General features: G+C 39.0%; 1 protein-coding gene across 41 annotated transcripts in view; it reads left to right on the top strand.

Annotated features, from left to right (window-relative positions):
- ICA1 (islet cell autoantigen 1) overlaps positions 1 to 13474 on the top strand; it is a 154019-nt gene that overhangs the window by 64498 nt on the left and 76047 nt on the right. The gene's annotated exons all lie outside the window — the stretch shown is intronic.

The raw sequence follows: 13474 nt of genomic DNA, 5'->3' as shown, positions 1-13474 counted from the left end.
GTTACATACACAACTTTTAGAAATTTTAATTTTCAAAAGAAAGTTGATAGAAATATATCATTCCAAAATATAGGGAATACTCTTCTGATAAAATCATTATCTACAACATATATTTTTGGTTGATTCCCTAACATCCATTCTCTCCCAAACAGTCTAAAACAATAATTCTCAGAGTGTGGTCCCCCGACCAGCTGCATTAGCCTCATTCAAGAACTTGTTAAACATGCAAATTCTTGAGCCCCATCTCAGACCTACTGACTCAGAAATTCTGGAGGTGGGGTTTAGTAACCTGTACTTTAATAAAATCCTCCAGGGATCTGATGCATGTACAAGTTTGAGAACCACTAGTCTAAGACAATCTTGATAATTCTACTCTTTACCACAAACTTGTTTAAGAATATATAGGGGTAACGCAGTTCTGGCCAGTAAGAGGTGAGAAGTTGGTTTGGGCAGTAGGGAACCTCTGGGAAAAGTGTCCTTGTCCTAAGAAGGATACTCAGTGAAAGATCATGCCTGTGTTTATACCTGAATATTTTCATATCTGGATGTGACATCTTGAAATTGCTTTGCCCTCTTGGGACCATAAAAGGTGCCAGGTGAGGGCAAAGGCAGCAGCTGAGAGGGGCCAAGCAGAGAGATCAAAGAACCTGGGCCCCTTAGGACCTCACAGAGCCATTGATTGGCCGACTTTGGAAGCTGTGCCACCTCTGGAGTATGAATTAATGTTTCCATTATTGAATTCCATTTGAATCAGCTTTCTAATGATCGTCAAAAAAATAAAAATTGATGCATATACGTACTCTTTTTATATACATGCATTTATTCACACCTAAAAACTCTTCCTTTGTTTTTAAAGGTGACACTGGATGGTGATTATTATTACTTACCATGTTAGTGAGGTTCTTTGAAACCAAGTGAAACCCAGATGTCCCATTCCCTTCTAGAATATAGCAGCCATACTTCACTTTAATGTCCAAATACTGATGCTTGAAGCCTTTTTGCTATTTTTCCTGGAGGTGCAAGGCTTTTCAGGAGTCCCTGCCCAGGCATTCTCAGGAATCCCACAGGAATGCTGTGCTCCTCAGTTCTACTGTGGCTGTCACTTGTGGCACTCTTCTGCAGGTCATCCCTTGTCATTCTGTAATGGAAGAGAATTACAACACAGACATGTGACTCCTCAAAGAATTTATTGGTCAAATACTCCCAGAGTCCACTTGAGGATGCTTCTCTCCTCCATACTCAACCTGGCCCCATGTCACAAGAAACAGCTTCCCTCTCCCATGTGGGAGTGCTATTGGCTGTGGCTTGCCTCTTCCTGAGGTCCTCAGAGAGGATTAATGTCTTACTAGTCTAAAGGGAAGCAGTTTGAGAGATACAGCCTACCCACTAGGATGATTAACATTCACTTCATAATGCAGAGCCCTTTAGCTCCTCCTTGTCTCTAACTTCTGCCTCCTTTCCAGAATATGTTATTGGCCTTCCCTTGTGTAATTAAGGACCTATTAAAGTTTTTCTCCCAAAAATAAAGGAGGAATTTCTCTTCATACGTGATTTCAGACTTCACTTTGAAGGTAGTTACCCTGCTTTTTGCCATCAGGGTTTTCAAAAGCATGGAGTTGAGTTTTTGCTGATATCGCATGATACACAAGGATCGAGTGCTCTTTGAGAATTGGTGGTTAGTGTGGGGATAGGGAGTATAGGAGAAACTTACAAATCAAGCAGCAATTGGAGCCACCATGCCTGGCTTTTCAGGAAGAACAACAACACAACTATACATCAAGGACTTAGAACTAGAGGGTCCCTCAGGGCTTTAAAACTGACCTACCTCATCTCTCCTCAGCAGGCAAAACTCATGGATTTCTAGATGAGTGTGCAGCCACCCTCTGAGTCTCTATCTTATTTAGTTCCTCACTATGAATTGTCTATTTCTTTCCATAGTCCCCAGTTCAAATTTCTAAGACAGAGGATTTGATTGGTCTAGCTTGTCATTGGTTTTTGTGTTTGAGCAAAGCTCTTTATACCAGATGACCTCACAGGTCATTGACCCAGATGGAATGACTCCCTTGGGTTGGGTGAGAACCTTTAGTCTAATCAGCTGTGTTGATGGAATGGAGGTGGGGTTGAGGGACAGGGTCACAGGGTCGCTACAAAGCCACTCCTCTTCAGGGACTAGGTTAGGGCTGCTCCTTCAGCAGAGGCTGAGTTGGGCAGGGGGAAGAGGCAGGCAGCCTCCCTTAGAGGGAGCCTGTGGGCCTAGCCAGGGCAGTTATTGCAGTGTGACCAAGAGGTATAATGCAGTCCTTTCCAATGAAACATAAGGGGAAGCTGACTTTTAATTAAATGATTGACATCCACAGTTTGACTTCAACAAGTTGTCCTTTCCAGGACTCAATTTTTTCATCTGTAAAATCAGACAGTTCATCTTAGTGATTTCTAGGGAACTTTCATTCAGGGAAGACCTGGGATTGTATTGTATTTGGAGCCCTTTTTAAGAAAAAAAAAAAATACAAAATTTGGTGCAAAGTCTAGAAAGGGGCCCTGAGACTCAAGTGTCCTTAGTTTCATATAATTCCACTTCTGCTTCCGTCCTTAAACCCTGCAGCTTCTTTCTGGTCATTGCTTTGGATTCTGCCTACCTCTTGTGCTTACAGCCTGAGGCTTTTTGATGAGCTACGCGCACGCTGGTCTGTAGTTTCACTTCCAAAGAACAGGGTTTCCCTAGCCGTTTGTCCCTTAAGTAGACTCTAGACAATTTGTTGGTTTGAGAGAGCCAAAAATTTGGTCCACAAACATGTTAAAAATTTGAAATATAGTATTATTATTATATTGAAATTACCATGATTTATACAGAAATCCTTTTGCTTTCTAACTCCACACTCTTCAAAGTGCACCCAGTCCTCAAAAGATGTTACTGGTCAGTGGTCAGTAGTCTTTATGTCTTGGCAAACATTCACCTATCAGAGGGCAGTTTCTCATGGCTAATGTATCTTCAGACTGTTGATATGTTGCTGCTTATATTTCTTGAATTTTCATTTTCATTGTTACCATTGTTTGTATTATATCTGCCTGTTCACACACATGGACCAATAGTTTCAAAGAAATTCATGGTAGTGTAAAATTTGAGCTGAAAATATTGATGTATTAGAATAACTAACTTTATAAATGTAAACAGTAAACAGTGCTCCATTCAGAAAAAGTTCTAAAAAGAAATATGGTGCTGTTGAAAAGCTAGATTCAACTGATTCATTAATGTATTGTCTAAGAGGAGACTCTGTCCAGTAAGGGCGAGAACTTCTGATGTTTCCTTTCATGACGTTTCCACAAAACGTTCAGCAACATATTTAGTAAACTAAGTATAAATATGTTACTAAACCAAGGCTTGCTGTCATTTCTGATGACTTACAACTGTAAAGCAGAATCATAAAATGTAGAAACCAAATGGATGTGGAACTTTCTTACAACTCAAATGTTCATCTCATTGAAAATTTCAGACAATAGCATTCTGACCACCGATATGAAAGTACAACCATTATTGTTACTATGTTTTGTCTTTTCCTATCCTATTTTTTAATCTTCTTGCTCTACTTTTTGAGAAGTCTGTTAAGCTTTATCATCTAATCCATCTATTTTTTAGAGATTTTTGCTTATTTTTTAATGTTCCTTTTTTATAACATCCTGTTCTTGCTTTATGAGTAAGGTATTCCCTCATCTCTCTGAGGATGTGAATTGTTTTTCTTCTACCTGAAATACCTCTACTGGCCTCCCAGTTGCATCTTTCAGCTCTCTCTGTTATCTGTAGACTAATTAGAAAGGTTGGCCTCAAAGGGCTAAAAGTCTTTGATTATGGGCTCATATTAAAGAAGTAGACCCTGAAAAGCTGCTTAGATGCTCTGTGTATATGGGTGGAATTTGTCAACTGTGGTTCATTAAAGACTGATCTGGTTGTCAGTATCTTTAGTGTATTCTAAAGAGTATATTATGTATTAGGCATATATTTTCTTGCACTTGGCAGATTCTGTAGGGGAGACTGTTTCACTTTTTGCTTGAAGAGAATATATATTGTTGCCAAAATTGTGGGAGCCACCGTAGGGGAAGGAGCCAGAATATCAACATTTAGTATGTAAACTCCCTCTCATCTCCCTGGGTTCATAACAGTGTCCATGCCTTCAGCTTTCCCTGGGTTTTCCAGAGCATATCCCTCTGTTTTATATTCTCCAGAAAAGCAGCCTTTCCTGCTTGGGGTGAAGGGAGGGATGTGGGCATTTAACAAATTAAACAGACATTCAGCCAAGCTTGCTCTTATTAACCCCACTATCACTTCCACTTCCAAAGGTATCCAAACCATCAGTTCATAAAACTTTGAGAGTTCTGAATTAACCAGGTAGTTTTTAGGTTTTTTCCATTGCCAGATTTGGATTTAGCTTTCTTGGGTCTGTTCATTTAGTTATAAGTCATCTATCTACTTTCCAGCTTCCAACGTTTAGTAGTGGTAGCTCTTTTCCCATCTTCTTTGTTCTCGTTTGTGCCCTCTTAGAGTTTTTGGTGGGCTTTCAGGGTTGAATAGAGCTAAATGGATGGCTTCCACCCTTCATCTTTAATAGAAAGACTCCATTATTATTATTATTATTATTATTATTATTATTTCTTCTTTCTTCTTTTTTTTTTTTTTTCTGAGATGAAGTCTCACTCTATTGCCTAAGCTGGAGTGCAGTGGTGTGATCACGGCTCACTGCAACCTCCACCTCCCGGGTTCAAATGAGTCTTCTGCCCCAGTCTCCCGAGTAGCTGGGACTACAGGCACGCACTGCCCTGCCCGGCTAATTTTTGTATTTTTAGTAGAGATGGGGTTTCACTATGTTGGCCGGGCTTGTCTTGAAGTCCTGACCTTGTGATCCGCCCGCCTCAGCCTCCCAAAGTGCTGGGATTACAGGCGTGAGCCACCACACCCAGCCTCTTCTTTTTTTTAATGTGGTTGGCAAATGGTAGACATTTTTTAAGGGTCTGAAGCATAATTTTTATTATCTTTTCTCATCTTTACCATCTGTCTTTTTTTTTTTCAGCATCTACATTAAGGATACACATCTGTCTTTTTTACCCCTTCCCAAAGGTACATACATTTTTTAAATGCTCATGTGTAGAAAAATTATATATATTAATATATCTATTAGTCTGCTAATAAAGATATACCCAAGGCTGGGTAATTTGTAAAGGGAAGAAGTTTAATTGACTCACAGTTCCACATGGCTGGGGAGGCCTCACAATCGTGGCAGAAGGTGAATGAGGAGCAAAGTCACGTGTCACATGGCAGGAGGAAAGAAAGCTTGTCCAGGGGATCTCCCATTTATAAAACCATCAGATCTCATGAGATATATTCACTACCATGAGAAAAGTATGGGGGAACTGCCATGATTCATTTATCTCCACCTGGCCCCTGTGATAATTGAATTACTACAATTCAAGGTAAGATTTGTGTGGGAATGCAGCCAAACCACATCAATATATTATATATTATATGTAAAGTTAATAGACTATTTTAAGAGCAATTTTTAGCTTCACAGCAAAATTGAAAGATACAGAGTTTCTGCATACTCACTCCCCACTTCCCAACCACCCCACAACACACATACCCAGTGCATACACACAGCCTCCCTCACCATCAGCATCCCCCATCAGTGCAGTACATTTCTTGCAATTAATGAGCCAAGGTTGACACACTGTTATCAACCAAAGTCTAGAGTTTACATTAGGGTTCACTCTTTGTGTTGTAGATTCTATGTTTTGACAAATGTATAGTGACATGTACCCACCATTCTAGTAGCATATGGGTAGTTTCATTGCCCAAGCAATCATCTGTGCTTCACCTATTCATCCTTCTATCTCCCTGAGCGCCTGGCAACCACTCATCTTTTTACTGCCTTCATAGTTTTGCCTTTTTCAGAATGTCATATAATTGGAATCATATAGCAGGTAGCCTTTTCAGATTGGTGTCTTTCACTTAGTAATATGTACTTAAATTTCTCCATATCTTTTCATGGCTTGATAGCTTATTTCCTTTTAGTACTAAATAATATTTCATTGTCTGGATGTATCACAGTTTTTTCATCCATTCATCTACTGAAGGACAGCTTGGTTGCTTCCAATTTTTGGCAACTATGAATAAAGATGCTATAAACATTCATGTATAGGTTTTTATGTGGAATTTTTTGTTGTTATTGTTTTTGGTGTTGTTGTTGTTGTTGTTGTTGTGAGACGGAGCCTCACTCTGTTGCCCAGGCTGGAGTGCAGTGGCACGATCTCAGCTCACCACAACCTCTGCCTCCTGGGTTCAAGCAATTCTCCTGCCTCAGCCTCCCGAGTAGCTGGGACTACAGGCACATACCACCATGCCTGGCTAATTTGTGTATTTTTAGTAGAGATGGGGTTTCACTATGTTGGCTAGGCCGGTCTCGAACTCCTGACCTCATGATCCTCCCGCCTTGGCCTCCCAAAGTGCTGGGATTGCAAGCATGAGCCACTGTGCCTGGCCGGATGTTTTTAACTCCAGGTGGACACCAAGGAGCACTGTTGCTAGATCATATGGTAAGAACTTTAGTTTTATAAGAAACTGTCAAACTGTCTTTCAAAGTGGCGATACCATTTTGTTTTTGTTTTTGTTTTTGTTTTGAGATAGAGTTTCACTCTTGTTGCCCAGACTGGAATGCAATGGTATGATCTTGGCTCACTACAACCTCTGCCTCCCGGGTTCAAGCATTCTCCTGCCTCAGCCACCCAAAGTAGCTGGGATTATCAGCATGCGCCACCACACCCTGCTAATTTTTTCTATTTTTAGTAGAGACAGGGTTTCACCATGATGGCCAGGCCGGTCTCGAACTCCTGACCTCAAGAGATCCAGGGATCTGCCCACCTCATCCTCTCAAAGTGCTGGGATTGCAGGCATGGGCCACCGCACCCAGCCCCATTTTGTATTCTCACATCCTCACCAGCATTTGATGTCAGTATTTTGGATTTTAGCCATTCTAGTATCTATGTATTATCTCATTGTTGTTTTAATTTGCAGTTCCCTAATGACATATGATATTGGGCATTTTTTCATATGCTTATTAGCCATCTGTATGTCATCTTTGGTGAAGTATCTATTCATATATTTTGCCACTTTTTAAATCAGGTTATTTTCTTATTGTTGAATTTTAAAGTTTCTTTGTATATTTTGAATAGCATGTCCTTTATCATACATGTCTTTTGTAAATATTTTCTTCCACACATATAATTTTTAATGCTTTATTATTTCAACTCAACATAAAAAAATTTTTTTGAAGCACCTATTAAGTGCTTAGCATTGCATGGAGATTGGAGATTTAATACAGAAAAAGACCCAATACCTACATTTAAAGGGCTTCCATTTATCATAAGCATTTCCCTGTGTGTCAAAAAATTCTTTATAAAAAAAAGTGATGGCAATAGCACAATATTTTATTATATAAAACGCCCTAACATTAGACTTTTAGGTTGCTTACATTTGTGAGCAAATAAATGCTGTCTGAAACTTTTTGTACATAAACCTTTGCCCATATTTTAGAAAATTCCCCTGAATTTGTAGGAATCTGCTTCAAGAAAATAACTTGGTCAAGAAGAAGTAACATTTTTATAGCTTTTGATGGCTCAAGGGACTTTTAAGTCAGACTCTTGCCAGTTTGGTAAAATTAATTAAGCTAAAATGGTAAGAATTTTAAAAGGAGAGTTAGCCTTTTCTCACAAATAAGTAAGTTATATTTAATAAACTGTTGGCTTCATAAAAAGAAAATTGAAAACAAGATGTTAACATTTTTTATTTTATAAACAAATATGAGCTTTTATAAAAAGTAATTTATTTTTGGCTGCTTCTGTAAGTCATTTTCACTGATATTAACATTTATTACATTTGGTCTCTCCAACCCCACCGCCCCAAAGATTCGGATTCAGGGATCTAGGGTATAATGTAGTGGGGAGGAGAGTTCACACACATGTGTATATGTGTGTTTGTGTATAACAGACAGGATTCCAGAGCAAGCCAGCTTTGGAGGAACAGTTCTGGAACAGTTCTGTTCCAGGCATGAAATATCATCAAACCTGTTACCAGTTTAAGGGGCAAAGATTTTAAAATACCATTTTATCTATGAAGATAACTATATAATTTTAATTGGCCATATATGGACAAAGACTGAAAGTGAACTTGGAAAATGAAAAGAATGCTGTTAGGATAGAGGCAGTTGAGGTAATTTGTTTGCAGCCACCACAGGCAAACACAGAAACTCCACCTATCACAGGCTGCTTTCCTGTGACCTTCTTAGAATATCTCTGTTCCACATAAAATCATCTCCTCTTTTCTTTATATTGCTTTTGGTCTTTCTCTGTTAGCTCTTCTGCTTAGATATGTTAGTACTCAAAGGTTTGTCATGGAAGCAGGCAAAGTATAATGTAATAAATGAATAAATAAGCAAATGGAACAAAAGACAGTTTTTTTCATGTCATATCTGGCCAAACTCTAACTTTGGTACGATATCACGCAATGGCAGAATCTACAGAGGGAAGGATTTGAAGGATAGAATGCTTTTGCCACCACCGTTTTCTTACTGATTTTGACAACAGGACTGACTTTGAAAATGAATATATTGACCTCTTTGATTTAATGTCATTCCTGGTCCCTTGGAATTTTCAACTCTAGTTAGCAGACGTCTCTTTTTGCAGAAGCATGGGTTAGCAGTTCTGAAACTATTCTTCGTGCATTCCAGGATTGAGCAGATAAGTTGTGGACAGTGGGAGCCAGGTTTTGCACTTTAGGAGAACGGAGCTACAGTGGTGGTAAAAGGATGAGATAGAACTCTGCAGTATTGGATTCAAATTGGAGATATGGATGTAAACTCCTGATTTCTGATACATACACACATACATGCATGCATACATACATGTGTGTATGTGTTTAGATATATGTAAATTAATGTAGCTGTGCATGGATTATAATACATATATGTGTATGTGTGTTGTGTCTGAGAGTACTTGTGGATATGCACACATTTGTTTACATATACATATAAACATTTCCCAGCTCAGTCCTCTGAGATGGCCTTGAAGCAGTTTCACTGTAGTAGCAATGAGCATATCTAGAAACCAGATCTTTGTTTCTACATACCCTCCACTGAAAGGAACTAGGGCTTTTTGGAGAAATGGTTAAATTCAAATTTGAGGCAGGTAAAGTAGAATAGAGCCTGGAACATCATGTTATGCCAAAAATGAAGAAAGTACCTACAGAATAAGGGGGACTTGTCAAAATGACACATGAGCCAGCCCAAAGAGGCTCCCATTCGTCAAATATGGGATCATTTAAGCGTTAAAATAAATTACTAACTTAAATAAATAATTTTAGTAAATTTAATACTATTGAATAAAGTAAGAATCCATGAGCTACTCTGATATAAACAAACAAAGGAGAACAAATAAAGTAGAAAGCCAACCAATAAATGTAGAATGTTGAAAATCAAAAATCATATTTTGCAAGCCATCATAAAAATAATTGATTCAGTCAAGAATCATCTATGAATATGAAAACTAATGGATGGAAGTTTAATGAGATATAGGATCTTTACGTTGTCTTTACATTGTTTCAAATTATATTGTATTATTTACAATGGGTGAAATAGTAACTCAAATGGAGAAACCTGGCAAACACCATCTTAACCAAAAGATTAAAGTTAACATCGCTAGTGGTGGGACTAACCAACAGCATGTGCCACATGATATCATGCACTGAGGAAAAGCCGGAATGAGTTTTGTTATACTGTTAGAGGTGTATAACCTTAATTTAAGTGTGAGGACACATCAGACAACCCAAAATGTGGAACACTCTCTAAAATACCTGCTCTGAAAAAAGACAGACCCAGGAACTTCCCAGATTAAAGGAGACTGAAAAAACATGACAACTGAATGCAGTGTATGATTTTAGATTTTCTTTTGTTATAGAAGATATTATTGGGACGATTGATAAAATCACAATAAGGTCTGTAATATTAGATAACATTATTTCAATATTAATTTCCTGATTTCAATAATTGTACTGTGGTTATGTAAGAGAGTTCCTTATTTTTAGGAAATAGATATTGAATTATTTAAGAATAAAGGAACTTTCTGTCTGCAATTTACTCTTAAACAGTTTAGGAAAAAATCTATGTGTGTTTGTATTTAGAAAATGAAACAAATGTAGTAATGTTTGGGTGAATTAACATTTTGGGAATCTGGGTGAAGGGTATCCAGGCATACAAAGAATTCTTGCAACTTTTCTAGAAGTCTGGAATTATGTTTAGTGTCTTCGTGATTTGAATTTTAATACATTTCTTTATAATGTTCAAATTAAGAAATTAAACATCCAGTATATGAAAGAAGGAATGGCACTGAAAAAAGTGACATTAGTAGAGGTTTGTATTGTATTATAATATTATACAATATTATAATAATATGTAATATTACTCTATGCAATATGTATTATATAACACATATATACAGATGCTTCTTGACTTACAATGGAGTTATGCCCCAGCAAACCCATCAAGTTGAAAATATCCTAATCAGAAATGCATTTAATACACCAAACGTACCAAACAGCATAGCTTACCACAGGCTACCTTAAATGTTTTCAGAATGCCTACATTAGCCTATGGTGGGGCAAAATCATCTAACACAAAACCTATACTATACTACAGTGCTTAATATTTCACAGTAATTTATTGAATACTGTACTGACAATGAAAAACAGAGTGGTTGTTTGCATACTTGAAGTACAGTTTCTGCTGAATACATGTTGCTTTTGCATCTTGGCAAAGTCAAAAACTCTAAGTCAAACAATCATAAATCAAACCATGGCAAATCCGGAACTGTCTGTACAATATTACAATACTGTATTTATGTTGTAGCTATTGTGATATAATTACAATCATGTGCCAGCATGATTCTTTGCAAATTCAGTGAGACCTGGTCAATGTCTTTCAGATAAATTACCTAAGACTAGATGATAGCAGGGACATTATACATCAAAATAGTGATTTCAGTTACTCTCGTATAAAGTGGAGGGCAGGAACGATGGACAGCTATCATCTTAAAAGCTTATTGGAGTCAGACGATGGTTCCTCACATCTGCTGACCTGTAACTATGGAATAAACAACTCTGATGACCATTTGTTCATTATCATACTGGAGTCATGTTCCTGAGGAATTCCAGGGCAGTAAAAATTTCGAAGCTAAATGTTTAACTTTCCAGAATGTTTAATTTTTCTGCACTAAGTCAAAGCAAGGCTCATGGAAGCAAACTTCCTTGTTCCCTAAACACTCAGCCCAGAAAAATTGAGAGATCACACATGTAACCGTGAACTTTGCATTGTTAGATTTATAAACTTCACAAACCAAAAATAGTTTCTGTTGTTGATCCAAAAACCTCCATTCTAATGACAAACTTATGGTGGCTAAAAACCTTTTAAATGTTAGATTGAGTTCCTGCTTTGTCCCTCTGCATGCGATTGAGCCAGGTTAAGTTGATTTGAACCTGAGAAAAGAAACACATTGCCTCTGTAGGGTTTTCTAAGCCATCTGAAGAAAGGTACTAAACCATTTCTGTGAGGTTTTAGAATCCTCCAGGGGGCACCAGAACATTCCAATGCAGTTGAACACATTTCATTAAGTCCAGAAGGGCTAACTGTATTACCTTATTATAATTGATTTCTCTACTGTAACGTTTTCAGTTCCATTAATATTTTTTTTGTACATTTACTTTTACAACATTTGTGAGTTTATGGAATGTTTCTGCCTCTCTGAGGAGGCAGAGGAAGGAAAGAGATCATCTCTTGGATGAGTCCTTAGAAACTACAGCCATGTCTCCTCTGGGTAAATATGAAAGGTTTCAGCCCACTCGGAGAGTAAGGACTTTCCAAATGTTCCTAATCTGACTGGGGAAAAAAAAAAAACTGGAAGAAACTGAGAATTCAATTTACTTTCTTAGCCTTAAGGCTGTGTATAAGCTACCCTGTTATTATCATTCTTAATAATAAACACAGTGAATGTCAGACAGGCACTTCATGGTAGATTTTTATATGAATTTTGTGCAAAAGTAAAGGGTTGCCAGGCTACTGCATAATATTACTCAGTTCTGGTCCAGGAGTACAAAATTCCACCAGGCCTCCTGAGCCCGTCCCTCCAATTAGTGGCTACTTCATTACGAATAAAGAACCCTCATTACTGTGGGCCTTCAAGTGAAATAGGATCCCCTACCTCTTGAAATCCGCCTTTCTAAGTACAGACAGTTCCCAACTTACAAACAATCCACTTAAGAACCACCAAGGCATTCAGAGGCTGCTGTAGGCTCCTGCAGCTGCTGCCTGGGCCCCCTGCCCAGCCCCCCTGCCCAGCCCCCTCCCCACACTCCTGGTCTGCTCAAGGGAGTGCTGCCCACCCCCCTTGCAGAGCCAGCTGCCCACCTGCCCCTCGGACTGCAGGCTTGGAGCTGGGGATTCAGTGAGGCCTCAGAGCTACCGCTGGTTTTATAGTTGAGCTCAGCTATGGGGTAAATAGGCTTTTGTGGCCTGGCCTGGGAACCGAACCACCATTTAAAAAAAAGAAGAAGAAAAAACCTGCCTCCATGGGAAAATGTATTCTGCATTCCCAATAGCCAGCCAACAAATGTTAGAATGACTGTGGGGGCTGTCTTCTGTCTTCCTGCCCCTAGCAGGGCGAGGAGGCGAAAGAATCCGCCTGTGTGTTCTGGGTTCTGGGTCCAGCTCTAGCACTAAACCCAACATGGGACCTTAGTAAGCCCTTTAACCTCTGTGTATCACATCATCTGTAAGACAATAGGATTGTACTAAATGAGTTATAAGCCTCCTTCTAGTATAATGACCCCAATTGATCAAAGCTCTACCCTCATTTTATTCATTCAGAGGCATTTTACTCAGGGCACATGCTTTGTGCAGGCTCTGGGCTTGGTGGGAATACAGTCAAATAATACAGATCCCAGCACTCACAGGGTGCAGTGTTTACTTGGGGAGACAGATCTTTAAGCGAGTGTTCATAAGTGCTATGATTGCAATGGGCACTGGGTTCTGTAAAAGCTCAGGAAGGTCTGAATCAGATGAAGTCTTTGCAGAGGGGTTGGCTCGCGGGCTCACTACCCTGATTTCTATTTTAATTGACTCCTCTCCCAGGGTATCAAATCTGGTTCACTGGGAAGCATAGCTTCTGCATCTACCATCCTAACCGTTTGGCTTGGTCCCCTGGCCTCATCAAGGAAAGTCTTGCCCTCCTCTTTGCGTCACTGAAAGATAGAATACAGGGATGCTCCCACCAAACCATAGTCTTGATTCCTATAAGTACTGCCCTGAATGCTTGCTTCTTGTCTGCCCTAGGGAGCCATGGCCAAAAAAGGTTCTCTCTTGCTCTCCTTGGGGCCTTCCCTGCCCTG

Source organism: Pan troglodytes, chromosome 6 (genome assembly GCF_028858775.2).
Source record: "Pan troglodytes isolate AG18354 chromosome 6, NHGRI_mPanTro3-v2.0_pri, whole genome shotgun sequence".
In the NCBI taxonomy this organism is placed as follows: Eukaryota; Metazoa; Chordata; class Mammalia; order Primates; family Hominidae; genus Pan; species Pan troglodytes.
Note: the sequence above shows the minus strand (reverse complement) of the source record. Positions and strands in the feature narration are given on the sequence as shown.